This window comes from Toxorhynchites rutilus, chromosome 3, assembly GCF_029784135.1.
Source record: "Toxorhynchites rutilus septentrionalis strain SRP chromosome 3, ASM2978413v1, whole genome shotgun sequence".
Taxonomy (NCBI): Eukaryota; Metazoa; Arthropoda; class Insecta; order Diptera; family Culicidae; genus Toxorhynchites; species Toxorhynchites rutilus.
In genome coordinates, this window is record NC_073746.1 from 277817193 (window position 1) to 277834636 (window position 17444).

The 17444-nt window shown below is 37.2% G+C and overlaps 1 protein-coding gene across 12 annotated transcripts in view; it reads right to left on the minus strand.

Annotated features, from left to right (window-relative positions):
* The window catches only part of LOC129774720 (putative transcription factor capicua), a 139151-nt gene that overhangs the window by 112778 nt on the left and 8929 nt on the right, over nt 1–17444 (minus strand). For 2 of the 12 annotated variants that reach the window (XM_055778626.1, XM_055778619.1), the window contains exon 1: nt 10404–10674. The exons of the other annotated variants lie outside the window; for them this stretch is intronic. The gene's annotated coding sequence lies outside the window, so the exon portion shown is untranslated. Of the gene's footprint in view, nt 1–10403; nt 10675–17444 lie in introns of those variants that run through there. 12 annotated transcript variants of the gene reach the window in all.

Sequence of the window (17444 nt, forward strand, 5' to 3'; positions counted from 1 at the left end):
AAAACGTAAATTCCAAAATCCGCCTAAAAATAAGTCGGGTAATTTTTATAATCCGTGTGAAAATCTAACAAACAGTGAATTATTAGTTTAAATTAATTTAAATTAACTGAATTATATTTTGCATGCTACAATCATGATATATGTATCTCCTTTTATTTCTCGGCTACTAATCAGTGATACAATACAAACTTATTTCGTGAAAAATTTAAATTTTCAATTAGCATATTGAATTTTTACGCGGTTAATATGAGCTGCGTAAAAAAAACCGCGTGAATTTCGAAATCCGCGTAAGAAAAAACCGCGTAAATTCCGAAATCCGCGTAAATCCCAAAAACGTTTTTTTTAACGTTTAAACATCAATATCTTCAACTATTACCAAGACACTATATCGGTACGACTCATAGTTCTTGAGATATAAATTATCGAAGATTTCTCTTACTAAAACCGATAGGCTCTATTGAAAAATTACGCTTAAGCCAAAATATTCCCAATCGCTGTGGAAAACTCATATTTCCTTCAACCCAAACGGAATAAAAACTTTCATTCGAATCAAAAATACTCATGTTTTATCATTTGTCGATTTCATTTGGAATTGCTCTATACATAGCGGATCCGATTCGATAAAGACATGACGAAATTCTCGTACAGAATACTTCGTTGGACCTTAGCCGCTATAGTCGGGTCAAATAATATAAAATCGTCTTAATGGTGGCATTGTGCGACGTAGTGTTGTATGGTGTGTAAAATCTACGATGTTTGTGTTTATCATTTTTATGTCGGTGAACTTATACGTCACGCAAACGTCTCTTAAAGTCTGAGATTTGAAAAACTTATAATGAATGAGAAACGATACGATAGCCATTTATTGAAACAACATTGTTGTCAATCATCGTTGAAGAGTGTTTGTTGATATCACGTTACTTAGAATTCAAGAGTAGAACTGGTTATTCACTGGTAGTCAATTCAAATTCCGCCGCCTAATCTTATTTAAAAAATCTCGTTTATGATGAGCTTGCATGTTGCATTTCCTAACGTTTACCAAAGGTCAAATGTTGTGTATTCGATTTCAATTTGGATTTCACGATTAGCCCCTGGAAGTGTGTAACTTCAAAACGATGAATCATCGGGTCGTCGTTCCCTACTGCCCTCCGCCTTCTTCTACTGTCGTTGCATTGTTGCAAACCGCGAAGCGTGAACAAAAAAAAATGAAAAACTGTTCTAATGCAAATTACATTGACATTGTGCTTAGAAGTCATTTAGAAGCCATCCATCGTGCTGCTGCGGTTTAGTCATTGAAGCGCCGCGTCAACTGTGTACTAGCGAGGCATAAATGTCCTACGCGTGAAATTGCTGCATCTGCATGCGTCTCGCGTGCTGATAACAAACGTTGTTACACTTGGGACACCGTCGCGATCAAGGTGCAAGACCCGTTAGTGTGGGATTACGTGAGACGCCCCGGCTGAGCTGCCCATTGTTAGTCAGTGTTCTAATTCAATCTAAATAACGCGACACGATGGGAACGCTACGCGCTGTTGTATGTGTGTGCATTAGAATCAGTGGATGGTACGTGGAGAAATTGTACGCGCGATTACCCCTCCAGTCTTCTATCCGCACGCCCCTGGGTTTGCCATTGTCTACGGAGAGACCTAATGAAATGTAAATGTAATTATAATTATTAAACGAAGCGAAGCGTTTTTTTTTGTACTTGCTCATTCGGGTCCCGGTGCAGAGCGCTAGATAAACCATCCCTGCGGTTGTTCCGTGGAATTGAATTTTTACCCAGCAAGAGGAAAATCCAGACCTCTCCAAGCGAAAGATCTTGTTTCCAGCAAAAAATTCGTTTTTCAGTTTTTTTCTCTGTAGCTCGGCGCCCTCATCCGGGCTCTATTTTTAAAGAAATCGATAGAACCTGTTCAATGACCGAACAGGACCCGCTTTTGGGCACAGATTTTCGCCAGTCAGCAGGTTTTCACCGCGTGCGTTGTTGTTTTAACTTCTACGCAAATGAATGTGGCGTATACAATCGAGGTACGTTATTCGTTCGATTGGCGAAGCATGTTTTCTGACCGTAGTAGTACAATGACGAAACATGCAATGACAACAAATTATTTCCCCCATCCCGGCCCGCAGGCTAGGCAGCACTAGTATTGCACATCGTACGTTCGTTTATGAAATCGCGACGGCCAAGGTTGATGCACGTACTGCTCAATTGGTTGCTAGTAATAAAGCAACATTGATTGAAAATTTTTGGATTTGTGGAGATATAAGTTAATTAGGTATCTTTGCGTTTTTTTTCAAAATCTAGAATGTCTTCTGAAAAGAGCGAAACATTTTCCACTTTTCCATAAATCAAAATAACAACTCCTATAAAAATGTACCTTGAGAGTGTTTCCTATTCTTAATATTAACTAGTTTTGTTTCGCCTCCAAAGTTTCGGATCTAAAACCAAAGACAGCGCTTCCATCTGGTTCACTATCTCAGGTGATCTTCTCTGATCCACGAGGCGAACCAGCCCAGGAGGCTGAAAGCCTCTCAAATAAAGAATAAAAAAAATTCTCTGATCGACACTCAACCTGGATAGAACTGCTTCATACTGGAAGGACTCGTTGGATGCGGAAGCTCGATTGTTTAGGAAGATCTTTCTCAGAGAGGGCTATCAGATGAATTTTTCACCTACACGAATGAACAGTCAGGATTTCAAAGAAGGCCACAATTTACTGTCGTTTTTTGCACCAAAACCAGGCTTAACATTTTGGACTACTCTGCTTATTACCAATTCGAAGCCCAATCCAAAACTTATGGGGAGTAATCGTACCGAAAATATATACAACTAACAGACAGTATGAGAGTTTCGAGGAGTTTCAATGAGCTGCCTCCTCTGCGGAGAGCGAAATAAAAATTTCCACGTGCGATAGCTTGATCGAAAGCACACCGAAAAGTTTGTTTGAATTGATTGAGCACTAAGGATGATCTAAGAATTATAGACTTGTTATAATTAAGGCGAAATTGCTGTGAATTTTTTAAAGAAGTGACATTTTTCCATCTGGCTCTATAGTTATGAAACACTGACGTTTATCGGTTTTTTAATTATTTCGAGCCTGAACGAAACAATAACGAATCAAATGGCCAGTGTCATAAACGAAGATCATTATTATACCCTACATCATGGGTAGCCAAACATATTGCGAGGTGTTTATGCTAACCTCAATGAAACATTTTGTTTGGAAAAGTAGATATTTCTTCATTAAAGTTTCCGTTTCAATATTCTCTTCCAGATTGTTAGTTATTTTATATCCAATTTTTTTATATCCATTTTTTTTCCAGTTGTTCGACTATAACTTGTAATAAAGCAAAAAATTATCACTAGGAACAATTTTAACAATGTTCATATCATATCATTTCATTTGTTAAATGACCATTGAAAACGCTGCTGGAAACATCCGGCATAAAGTTTCGATAATCAATGAAAACTAAATTTTTGTGAGAAACTTCGCCTTCGAAGATTATGAATGCATGTTTCAATGAAGTATTGTTATTTTTATTTTGAAACCTTGATAAGTAATGTGAATTAATTGCGTAGATTTCTGTCAAGAAATATAGGGCCTGATCACGAACGCCAATTCACGGTGAATACAAAATCAATTTCATATAACATACGATTAAGCATATAAGCATACGATTCATTTCGCCTTCACCGTAAAGTGACTTCAGTAATCAGGCCCATAATCATGAATAAAATAACAATGATAAATGAGAAATTCTAAAATTAAAAAATTATGTTAAAAGATTATGTAATTCTAGTCGAACAGAATTTTGCTCGTTTGCTGTTATAATAGACACAGTCGGGTGGAAGCTGTCGGCATATTTTTTCGAGCTGTTTGGTTTGTTTGCTGAAATTTAGTCTTGGGAAACATTTTGGCAACGTGTGAAAATGTGCCATTCGCAACAACCGACGTTCGAGAAAGGCTTCGATTCGATAAGATTCTATCGACAAAATACGGAAAATTGCTGGGTATGATAGTCATACGGATCGAATCGACCGTTCTATTCAATTTATCTAATAAAGTCCATTATATCCAAAAGATAGTTCGTATACCTCTAGGTAATTGAGGAATATAATAATCATGTTGGGTATATTTTATGCAAAATGAATACTTTTTGAAAATAAAAAATAATAATTTCCTTAAAAAAAATCAACGATATTGATTGATGAGACTTTACAGAAATTGATTATTTAGTAACCGATAATTATTTTTATTTTATAGAACAATTTATCATTGAATATTCGTTAGTGTGACCTATTGTTTTTCATTTAATTAACCCTCTTTTATTCGCGCATATGGTCTCACAGACCGAGAATCAATAGTTTTGTTTTGGGGAGACTGAACTAAATGGTTATTGAAAAAATATTTTCTGTATTTTTTTTCTTTATTTTTTTTTCTTTTAATAAATACCAATAACGCCTAAAATTACACGATAGCAATATAATAGAGACACGCACAGTCTGTGACATTGTGCACGAATATACGAGTTATGCTTTTGTGCGCGAGTACAGAAGAATTAAAACATTGTTGTGTCGTCTAGTACTACATTAACCTTCTAATGACTTTCTGATACAATCAATGTTGGTAGACCACAGCCTAACATTTGAACAATTAGTTGCCCGTAATGCCCAAAAGTTTGACCACCCCTGCCCTACACTATATACATCATTTCAATCGAGCACATTTCTGAAAACGAGTGGCTCTAACGTTATGACCAGGGTTGCCAATGACATTTTTCAATAAACTGGAGGAGTTCTTTAAAAAAAAACAGAAAGTGGGTTATATCTATGGTATAACCGCAAAGGTGACGTAGGACTATCGTTGATTTAGAGATCATTTGTTTGAAGTTGAATCTGAATTCATTCTAAATGAATGAATATTTGGAGAACTTCGAAAACGAGAGCGTTACGTTGGAGGCACAAGGTTTTATGCATCCAATATTGGATACGGAAATATCCTACTGATGGGGAAGAATAATCTTCAGAAGATATCCTGTTAATTGCGATTGATTGAAAAATCACAAAACCAAATGTATTTGGTCACAGTGTTACATGGATAGAAAACATTAAAATAAACTCTTTCACATGAATGTATTTTTAAATTCCTAGAGGAACTTGCAGATTATTTTCCGGATCTTTCTCGATGCTGAACGGCATCCAAACGGAAAGAATTCCGTGCGTGTATGTGTATGTGTAGCGGCTGCTTCGATGGTCACCTTCTCTTCTCCTGAAGGATCGGCTTCTCTGTGCTCCCTCACAGTTTCAAACAAACTGCTTGCGTTTCAGGGCAGATCTCGATCCTTCGCCGTGCAGCACCCTCAGCGACGATGTTGTCTTGTCGATGTCCTCACGAAAAATGAATGCGTCTCACCACCAGAATATCGCTTAAGTATGCTTTTTGTGCGTGATTGAATCGAGAGAAGGTGTGGTTTACGATGGAAATTTGGAAGGCAAACTAGAGGGGAATGAACTCTCTGAGCTCGGAACTTTCGGCGACTGAGCAATAATCGATTGCGGGCGCATACAATATTGGATACAGAAATATCCTACTGATGGGGAAGAATAATCTTCAGAACCTATCCTGTTAATTGCGATTGATTGAAAAATCACAAAACCAAATGTATTTGGTCACAGTGTTACATGGATAGAAAACATTCAAATAAACTCTTTCACATGAATGTAATTTTAAATTCCCAGAGGAACTGGCAGATTATTTTCAGTAACGATTAGATATTTCCACATTTTCCTCGATACTGGAAGCCCACCAGTGGTTTATGCTAACTCGATAACCATCTGTTAATAGCACTTGATTGAAACATATTTGGTCACAGTGTTACATGGATAGAAAACATTCAAATAAACTCTTTCACATGAATGTATTTTTAAATTCCCAGAGGAACTGGCAGATTATTTTCCGGATCTTTCTCGATGCTGAATGGCATCCAAACGGAAAGAATTCCGCGCGTGTATGTGTGTATGTGTGTGTAGCGGCTGCTTCGAGATCTTCCCGGGGAACCATTTGTGGCATCACTCTCCTCCTGATGGATTCCCTTCTGACCTAAGGTGCACAAACAGGCTCTTGGTGACACCGTTCATCCGCGCTTTCATGATAAATGAAGAGCTTCACCATAACAGCGACAACATGCTCCAATCGCTGTTCAATTAGAACTGAGTGGATTTCCGAGCGGCGCTCGCTTATATACCGATTGGTGATTTCAATAGCCTGTTTTGAAAGCAAATTTAGGACTATTGAAACAAGTTTTTGGATCAGAAAGTAACAAGTATAGAACGCGTAGACATTTTATCTTTCGGATGAAGTGTTTATCATACCATTTCGTTCAGTTGTTTAGGAGCTATTAACACTCAAAATCTCGGTCTCCGGCGTAACGCTTTCGTTTTCGAAACTTTGATTTTACACCCCGGTATAGAAATGAAAGACGTAGTCCTACGTCAAAACTCGAAGAAAAACTTGATCCTATTAAACCGTTTTATTTCAAGAAGATCGGCTTGATTTATCTAAAGCTATTTTTTTACCCATTCCAATGTAGTAGAATCTCATTCGAAGCTTCGTGTAGTGTTTATTTGTGGTTCAGAAAAGGGCAAAATGATTATTAATCATATCATTCTAGTAGAGAGCAATTCCACACCAAATCGGCCAGGAAACAGAAAATTTTGAAACGACCCTCGCCGATTTTCTTGAAATTTGGTACTTATGATGAAAACTACACGAAATCACATTTTTTTTTATAATATGACTGATTTTTGAAAATGGCGTATTCAAAATCATTGAACTTTTTTTTCAAAAAAATCGTAACTCAATATCCACACGTTTGATTAAAGTATGATGTTTGACAAAGTTGTTGGAAAATAATTAGCTATTAAGGAAAAATAACATTTAAAATAGACTGTTAAAAAATCTTACTAAAAATTGAATTTAATATCAAAAACTCTTTTATCTCAAAACAACCCCATTTCAATATTTTTTGTATACTTTTATTGAAAACCCATTCTAATTTAACAAAATTTTACGTATACAGAGTAACTCCGATAGAACGTACATCTCGCTTTCAAAATTGTACGTTGTATCGAATTGTACGTTATATCGAAGCATCTTTATTATACTCACAAACGTAGTCTATAATGCATTATTGTGTTGCTGTTTTAGTAAAGTTAATGAATAAATTCAATCAGAAAACGAAGCCAGCCTTTCTCATGTCATTTCCCTTCGTACTGTTGATTAAATCTTGATTCATTTAGAATCCGGAATTACAAAACCAGCTGTATTTCGGGATCGATTGAAAGTAAAAAAAAATTTTTTAGCATCACAATACAAATAATTCATTGTTCCATCATAAAAAATATTCAATTTTTTTCCTTTACACTTTGAAAATGTGTACGTTGTATCGAGGGTACGTTATATCCAAGTTTCTCTGTAGTGGTACCTGTCGGACATTACGTCATTACGACTGATTTTTGAAAAGGGCGTATTCAAAATCATTGATCTTTCTTTCAAAAAATCGTAGCTCAAAATCCAAATGCCTGATTAAAATATAATGTTTGACAAAGTTATTGAAAAATAAACAAACTATTTAGGAAAAAATAACATTTAAATGACACTGTTAAAAAATCTTACTCAAAAAATTAATTCTATATTAAAAACTTTTATATCTTGTCATAATTCATCAGTCATAATTTAAATTGGTCATATTATAATTGTGATTTTATGTAGTTTCCATCATAAGTACCAAGTTCCAACAATTCGAAGATGGTCGGATCGGCGGCTGGACGATTTGACGTAGAATTGCTCTAGATAAAAATACCGTTTCGCACCGTTTGAGCATTACTGTGAAACGCTCGCCTCGCTTGTCACAGAAGTCCAGGCAGATGAAACACAACTGAAAAATAGTATATGTATTTGCACAGTGTATTATGACACTTTCCTCGTTCAAATTGAATAGGATGTTTAAAAAGAATTCGACGGAGTGCCCACACACATATAAATATAGAATAATTATAAAGACAAAACATTTGGAAATAATGGTTTACCCCACTGAAGTCCATTTCGAGACTGATTGTTCCCGACTTGATGAAAATTAGTACAGACCCGTTTGATTTTAGAAACACGCCCGTATATTTTGTGTTGCCAAAATCAAACCGTGCCAAAAACGGACGGTTCTTTTTCATATTTTTTAAACACATTTTGGTGGTTAAAAATATTTAGGGATCAATAAAAAATTACATGACGCGAATACTTGAGTTTTTGCTTCCTCGGGTACACTATGGTATACACTGAAGAGCCTACTGCTCCGGGGTTGAAGAAGGTAAAATATAGGATAACCTTTATGCCATGTGCAAATGGTACGGGTAGTCACAAATTGACGATGTTTATAATTGTAAAAACTAAGAACCCATAGGGCTTTCAAAAACATTCAAATTCCTGTTGAATACCGAACGTGACAGCCCATGGACCAAGAGGTCATTCAAATTACCAAAACAAGATACCGAGACAAATTACATCTTGAAATCGCCAATGAGTCTGACTTTAAGCAACGGATTAAGGAAATCAACCTTAAAGTTGTTTCTTTTTGGCTGCATGAAACATGGATCGATGTCTCCGAAACAGTGATTGAACGATCTTGGAAAATATAGACTGGATAGTGGGAACTGCTGCACGAAGACGATGTCCTTTTGCGTATATTGTTCAATTCCCAGATGAACATCGACACAGTCGAAAAGACGAGAAAATTATTGCTGTGGTACTGAATAAGGACGACAAAGGCTGCGACGGCATAGAGGAAGAAGGAGATGACGAACATTTCTTGAAACTTGTGACGAAACATTTCCGAATATAATGTTGTTTATCATGAATTGAGATATAGTTTGCATTATTTGAAAATGCAAACAACAATTACTTGAATAAAGATGAAATAAGCAAAAGAAAATTATTTTTTCAATAATTATTTCTTAAAGCAAAGTCGTTGGAAACTATAAATGGCTGCCTCTGAGGTTTTTACCATGCCATCTAGCATTTTTTGAGGCACACATCTCAACAAATCAAAACGTCTCATTCCTGAAAATGTTACTCATAGCTTGCTGCAGGGCAGCATACATGGATTACCAATTTCAGGTATGAGACGTTTGTTGTTGTTGAGATGTGTACCTCGATAAATGCGGGGTGGCAGGATGATGCAGAGGCAGCCCTTTGTGGTTTCCATCGACCATCATCTTAAGAAAGTAACATTCCAATGATACCAAGGGGAAAACAACGGATTACCAAGGGGTTGGGGTCACATGCAGGTGAGGCTAGAAATGTCGTATGCACCTATTATGTTTACCAACTGACTACTTTTTGGATTTCAAGTTGTTAGAGGAACAATAGTAGAATAGCCACCCGGGAGAATTCGGAACGCAACCGGAACAGGTCCGCATCTGGCCTATGACAACCTAGACACTAGATATGATTACCATTGAGATAGTTTTTAAATCCCAAATAATAAAAGATGCCACATGATGGGCATAGTACGGTTTTAAGTGCTACTTTGATCATGCCCATTATATTACCGAAACATGTTTCGATCATATTGCGGAGCTAGTTGACCGATTCCAGCCATTTATATTGACAACATAAAGGATCATATTATCTTTCTTTTGTTCAGCTTAAAATGGTTGAATGAAGGGCTGGAGAACTAAAAAAACAGGAAAAATTCTGACAATTTCCTACACACATGTGTGGCCATTTTTAAGTTATATAGATTTTTTCTAAAAGTGCAAAGAAGTTCCATGCTTTCTAGAAGACTGTCTCAACTAATTCTGTAAAGAGTGAAGTAGCAAATATGATTAACTAGCTAATATCTTCACATCCACTCCTTCAGAATGTGATTCATTGATAAAGCAACAAGGCCAACCGCAAGAAGATCTTAGGTTGCGTCATAATACTTTTAATTTCCTCATTTTTACCATTTATTCTACTGCAATCAATGATAAGAACAATGTACCATATATTTTGGTTCGGACGCAACAGTGAACAAAAATTATGAAAGCTATCGCGAAAATAATGATCAAGTTCGCCTTTCAGCAAGAAGAACAATCTATATTTGTAAACATTAACGGCTCTCGGCTGCTGTGTTTGATTCGAAAGAATGCTTCCGACATCGCTATACGTGTAAACAAGATGCGCGCAGTGTGTTGCCCAATGGAACCAACCAACAGTCTTGCGAGATCCGTTTAGAGGATAGCCCCAGACCAGCTTCTTGACGATTACGGACATAAGTGCTAGTTGCGCATAGGTAAACGGCAGGGGTTCATTGATTCGTTCACCTCTAAAATCCAACAAGCCTTCTCTCTCTCTCTCAGTTCTCACCTGATCATCAGTACGCCTCGCAGTTGTGTTGCTGCCCCGACATAAAAACAGAACTTTTTCTGTCTTCTTTGCTGGGCTTCTGCTGTTAGTTACATTCAATCTAGACGATATTCCTCTTTCACTCGTCGGTCAAATCGGGTGCATTCAAAAACAACGCGAATCCCATTACAGCTTATATGCTTTTCATTATTCCACTTGTTTTTCGCACAATTATTTTCACGTTTTTCTTGTCTACTGTTGTGGCATCACTCTGCTGCTGCTGGAGATGCAAAAATTCCTCATGAACGTCAGAATTTTTCCTTCGAAACGAGAGAGCGCATGAGCATGACAGTATGCGAGAGTGAGAGAGTAACGTGACAACAAAAACAACAACAACTCCGTCTACTACGATTCATTGATTTAGATTCAGGCTATTTACCTAAAATGCTACACCACCACCCATACACACACACAATTACACTTCACCAGTCAGTCACACTATCTTATCTAGCTAACCAGTGAGCTCTAGAGGCCAGATTTTCAGTTACGTTCCTTCTTTCTATGTTTCGAACCGATCCGGTTTCATCGTCCCATCGCGTTTTTTTCCTACCACTCAAATTGTTTCGGATGCTCACATTTCGATTCCACTAGCCGACGTCCCTCGCGCGCGTCCGAAACCGTTTTGAAGTTGCGCCTTTATTTTCAATTCTCCTGTCACTTGTTCTCAGGGGCTGCTGCTGCTGCTGCTGCTGCACACAGTTAAACACACATTTTCATTCCCACATTTGATTATTTCTTCTTGTACTCCCATCGCTATTTGTTCTATTCATCCTTCTTTTCGTTGATATCGCGTAGGTTTTATATCTCGCTGGTCGATCCCATTGAAAAGACGAATGATGCTAACATCTTGACCTTGCGAAAAGTGACCTCCTCTCGTGCTGGAAAAATGGTTCGTCTCGAGGAGCAGCACAACAACGACAATACTTAATTGCACTGCACGGACAGGAATGGTCACCAGTAATGGATGGCAGCACTGCCCGTGAGGGGCAACAATGGAATGGAACCAGAATGAATGAATGTTCCAAATCTTATTCCGGATCAGCGGCTGCTGCTACCAGTTCTTCTGTACATTATGTTGGATGTTCCCAGCGGTATTTCGTTGTTTGAGTGTGCAACGCGAAACAGTAAATAAAATACTCACACATACCGCTGGCGATTCATCAGTGACAACCAACCACACGCACACGTATTGCGTGTCAACATATACATATACGCCGCAAATGGGAGCGAAAGGGATAAAATCAGAGTTTACGTAGCGCCGAGAACGAGAAAAACAATGCACACATCACACGCATTCTCCCGGAGCTTCAAATCGATTCTGACGTTTTCTAATTGCTTCCGATTAATGATTCTCCATTGATTTTTCAGCGCTACAACGAGTTTCCCCCTCCTATCAAAGGGGGGCACACGCGAAAATTAACACCTTTCGCTAGTTGTCCACTTCCACAAGAAGAGGTGGACACATTCTAATTTAACAACAACGAAATTCGTCTAAAATTATATTTCAGACCAATCCGAGATGCACTGGAGCTATGCTTTTATAACTGCTATTCTCCAGCATGAATCTACGAATCTACTTAGAACCACGGCGATGGTGACGAACCCGTCCGAACATGTTCGACACCTTTATCTGTGTGGCTGTCGAGTCGTAGGCAGAAAACGGCGACACTAGCCGCCGCTCTCCGTGTGCGCCAGAGCGGGATGCCGTTAGGTGGTAAAACGGGAACAGACTATGTGATCCTGTGTTGTGTAGAATAAACAGATTTGTGTGTATCCCAATGCTATTCTGGTTCCTTGTAGTAGGAAGGAGGACCAAAAATGGATCATATACAGGTATTCGGTTCCATTCAATAAGAGGAAAATAAAGCGTTTAACGCCTATATTTTTGGAGTATCGGTATTGAACCCATTCAAGGCGATTCCCATGAAATATCGGACATCACTTTTCCTTAAGCCGGCATTCCACTGAGTCATGTTAGAGGCAACATGTAGCCTGCGACATTTACGCACGCTATACACAGTCTTTTCATCGAAGCAACCAGGGGTTGGGGACATCAATTGAATATAGACTACCCAAAATCAAAATCAATATGGCGTCATTTGTTTACCAACATATCATTTGCGAGGATTGAAATCGTTGATATCACGGAGATAGTAAAAATAAAGAAAAATGCACTGTTTTATTTCTAACTGCTTGAACGATTTTCATATTTCGGTTTCACATGGAGGTGTTCACATTTAACATGGAGTTTAAAGTTAGCCACTATTCGACTATATAACCGGACCGAGTTGTAAACAACAGTAAGTTACAGAACCAAAATGTCAGTGAACCGCAGCAATATTGGATACACTGGCAATATGAGGGATTTGACATTTTAGTTATACCCCTGGAAGCAACAGGATTTGACAATCCAAGCTTTCTACAGAATGGAGGTGTCGAATAGTGTCGTATTCTATACGCCAGATAGTGGTTCGCTTGTCGTTCAGTGTTGTCTCTGTGGAAGCCCGGCTTTAAACGGCACTATCGTTCTGAGCGTTCGTCATCTCAACAAAGTATCACTTGTTTCATTCGTAATCACTACTTTATTTTGACCAGAAATTATCTCTGATCATAAGGTGCAGTTCAAAAATGTTACACATATTAACACATCTTACTTGATTTCTTTAGTCATTTTTATTAGTAATACAGGTAATACAGGTAATACTCTATTATATACAGACTTGATTGTACATAATTCAATTATATAAGTTAGCGACAGCCCAAACGTAAACATAAACAAAGAGTTAGCAGCAGCCAGAACCGATATCGCGAGAACGGAGCTCGCCAGCATAAACATAACAACTCATCAAAACAACGATATGAGCCAGCCGCCGGTCAGCATTATTTCAAGGACAGAAATCAGGCCACCCGAAAAGATAAACACAGCACGCGAGCTGACTTTAGAGCTTAAGATCAAATTGTACTTTAGTATTTAAGTGATTATCAATAAAGGAGCACAAGCTCCAGAAAATATTTTTTTTTAGTTTAATCGAAAGAAAAAACTTTAACTTATACAATTTTAGACTCGATTATATACAGTTTGAATAAAGAAATATCTTTCAAAAATATAATATTTCAACATTAGGTGAATGTAAATTGACTTATGACGAATTTCAATGCCAACTCGTCTTAGGGGTTGGGAAACGTTGTGGGTGTAAAGACATGGATCATTTAACACTTTGATCGCCCCGTCACAAAGATCTGGGTGACGGATGTATTTCCTGGAAGGCCCCGTCACCCAGATGAGGGTGACATTTTCCTCGTCGAATTTGAATAGGATTTTCAAACGGAATTTGATAGAATGGGTACTTAAATGTAAATATGGTATATGTGGAATAATCAAAAAATCAAAAGCATAAAAATATACTTTTTATGCTATACTTTCAAACGGTTTGTTTTAGCATGACCTATTGTAGGTATATTTTTATGTCTATCTGTAGGGTTGTCCCACATCAATAGAAATTTAACCCCCTTTCCCGATCGATATGAAATTTGGAACACGCCTTTATCTGTGCTGTCGTTATCAAACTGCGTATTCCATGATCTTGAAAATCCAAGATGGCAGCTGCTACAAAATGGCAGACTACATATGTTATCAAAACCCCATCAATATTTGACTAGTAGAACACAGTTATTTATGAAAATGCAAATTCAAAATGGCCGCCATGACAAAATAGCGACATTTTTTATTACAATTCATCTATATGGGTATCGAACGAAAAGGGTTTGGATAGTAGAACATACTTTTTTGTGAAAATGCAAATCCAAAATGGCGATACATATATGTTTTTATTTCAAAACCCTATCAATATGGATATCAAACGAAAAAACTTGACTAGTGACATTAGATCATGAAAAATCCTAGTTCAAAATGGCCAGTACTTTCATTTATACAACTCCCATATAGAGCGATTCCACGTCAAATCAGTTTTTGACGTAGAACTACGTCTTTCATTAAGGGTGCCAAATCAGAAAACAGGTCACGTTTTTATGAAATAAAGCTAACGTTAATAACTATTTTTGCCGCGAACGGATATTGGCGATTTACACACCAAACGGATCGGAAACTGCCTAATATTTGTTTGATATGCTATACATTACAATCCCATAGTCTGTATATGGTTTAAATTGATGAAAATTGGAAGCATTCCATTTCCTCATACATTTGTTCTGCCCATTTGTGTGCTTTCCCGAACAGAACTGTCAATAACGAACAACTTATCGACGAGCATCGAAGGGGAGATCGTAAGATGTAAAGTCTCCGTGACCAAAGGAAAAGAAGAAAAACGAAGGGGGATATTTGCCTTGAGTATAAACAGTGGATCTCGCTGAGGCAAACTTTCATTCTTCGTGAGGAAATCGACTGAACAACATTGTTGCTGGGCGAGCTGGACGGCGAGGGATCGAATGCCTTTCTCAAGGCAATGGGGGTGGAGGAGTAATATGATGGATAAAGTTCTCCAAGGGCCTTTTTGAAGGTTAGATACGAAGTTTAAAGTCTCAAGCAAGTAAGGAAGGCAAACTTTCAGTATCGTTCTGTATTCAAAGCAATGAATATCGCTTGTTCTTTCTTGTTTTGCGTCATCACATGTCTTCTACTCCCGTGTGCATTGACCCTGTAGCGATGTAACAATCGCCTAAATTTTTATTCTATGATTGACGATAGTTTTGTGTTGCAAATTATGCAGTTGTAATGATAAATATAAACAAGGAGCGAATATAGCGAGAGGGAAATATTTACGGTAGAGTATTAGTAATGAATCTCTGCTGAGGCAAATATTCAGCCTTTTTCCAAGCGGTTAACATTGTTTGTTTTATGTCATCAATGCATTGAACTGACGCTATGGTGAAGCAGGAGATAAGGTTGTGCACCAGAAAATTGTTTGGGGAATACCAAGTTATTCAATAAGTTATATTAAGTTATTAATTTATTTGGGCTCGCGTGCCAGTCGCAAAACTGCTTCCAACTAGGATTGTATTTGCGCTAATCTTGATCATTATGAAGCAGTGCTACTCTTTTCGAGATTAACAGATAGAGTTTATTTCGTTTATTTAGTCACCAAGAAAGTAAAGGTCGTTCTGGAATTTTGTATGTGATTTGGTTTCGCTTGCCAGTAGCAAAACTTTCTCCACTAAGGATGATAGCTGCGCTTATCTCGAGCATGTATTGTTCTGCGAGCACGAGAATGAATCATCAAACAATTATCGTCAAATGATTCTACAAAAAAAAAAAAATTTAGGGCGACCAAACCGGTAGAATGGTTATTTTAAAAATTTCGTAGCATTATAAAATAATATCCGCAGTTATAAACAAGCGACTTGAATTAAACCACAGCGTAGTTCTACGTCAACAATGCGATCGTGTCTTAAACACAACGTCATATAAAATTTTTTTATCTGTATTTTAGTAACTTTCAACACATTTGGCTGGTTCGTCACTTTGCTTCCATTTTTGGAAGAATGTCGGGAGTGAGAATTGAGCTCATGACCTTTAGCGTGAGAGGTATGAATGTTAACACCCCCCCCCCCCAAATCTGTGGGCTGCTGACCCTCTTCGATTTTTTTTTAAATTGTAACTCAAAAACGAGATGTCTGAATAAAATATGATGTTTGACAAAGTTATTGGAAAATCAATAAAGCGTTTGAGAAAAATCACATTTTGAATGTTCTGTTAGAAAATCATTCTCAAAACTTGAACTTAATATTAAAATCTTTTATATCTATATGTCGTTTATAGTAAGTTCGATAGTTCCTCAATATCCGAATCGGAGCTCGATGAGATAATATTCGAAACTTTTCTTCTAGCGCTTTCCACTATTTCGACGTCACTACTTGCCTCGCTTTCCGATTTACTATTACGCCGTTCGGTGAACATTTTGAGGATAAAAAACACATGGCGTCTAAGAAAAAACTTTTTAGAATAAACAGGGGCCTATCCGAATTGCGCAATTATTATTCTCATTCTCAGAAGGAAAAAATGCAACTTGCTTCTTCTTTTAGCTTTTTTATCTACCAACCGCAAAGAACAATGAGAACGAATCACATGAAAAGTCGGAGTTGCCAAATGTAATATTGTGTATGACGATATTTTCCCACAAAAGTGACATATGTTCTTGGTATGATATATTAACAGAATCTTCGCAATCGAATACTCCAATACTTGTACTTTTCGTCGTCATCGTATATAGAGCAAGTTTTCTAATTCGCTAATCAGCAGTCGGTTGGTATTATTCGGATTCAACAGAAAAGTAGTCCTGAATCGAACCCAATTTCATTATTATCATTGCCCTCTTATTTCTCTAGCGCACCGACAGTTGAATTTGGGCCTCGCAAGAAACTCGACCGAATCGCTCTGGGCGACGAAAGTGTTAACGAACTTTGCACATTTGAAATATTCAAAAAAGAATTAGACTACTTTTTTAAAAGAGCCAAAAAAAATCCAACATCAATTTTTTCATGTTTTCCTTGAAAAAAATTACAACTAATCCCAATTTTATTTGAAGTCATCATAGCGGCATTGTGCTTTCGACAAAATCTCAACTTTGTATTTTTTATAGTTTCTGGATATTAGGCATTCTTGTATGAAAAAATAATGTTTTACTCCTAACACATTTGTGTGTAAATTCTCGCGCTTGATAAGTTCTTCACATGAAATTTTTGAAAATAAAAGTTCATTTTCTCGAAAGCATGTTCTTTTGAAAATTTGCAAAAAAAAACATATGAATAGCCCATACAATTTCCAACCCATGCATCAGAAGATGGGCACTTTCACAAGGAAAAAGGTTTTCTGACAACAATTTTTTCATGATTTCTTCGGGAAATTACTATAAATATTAAAATATTGTGTATTTTAGAGCGGTTAGAGAACATCAATTTGGGTGATAGAAACAATAAAGTTTCTAATGATTTTTCGGGATAAAATTAAACTACGAACTCTTAAGTATTTCGCTTCCAAAGTGCTAT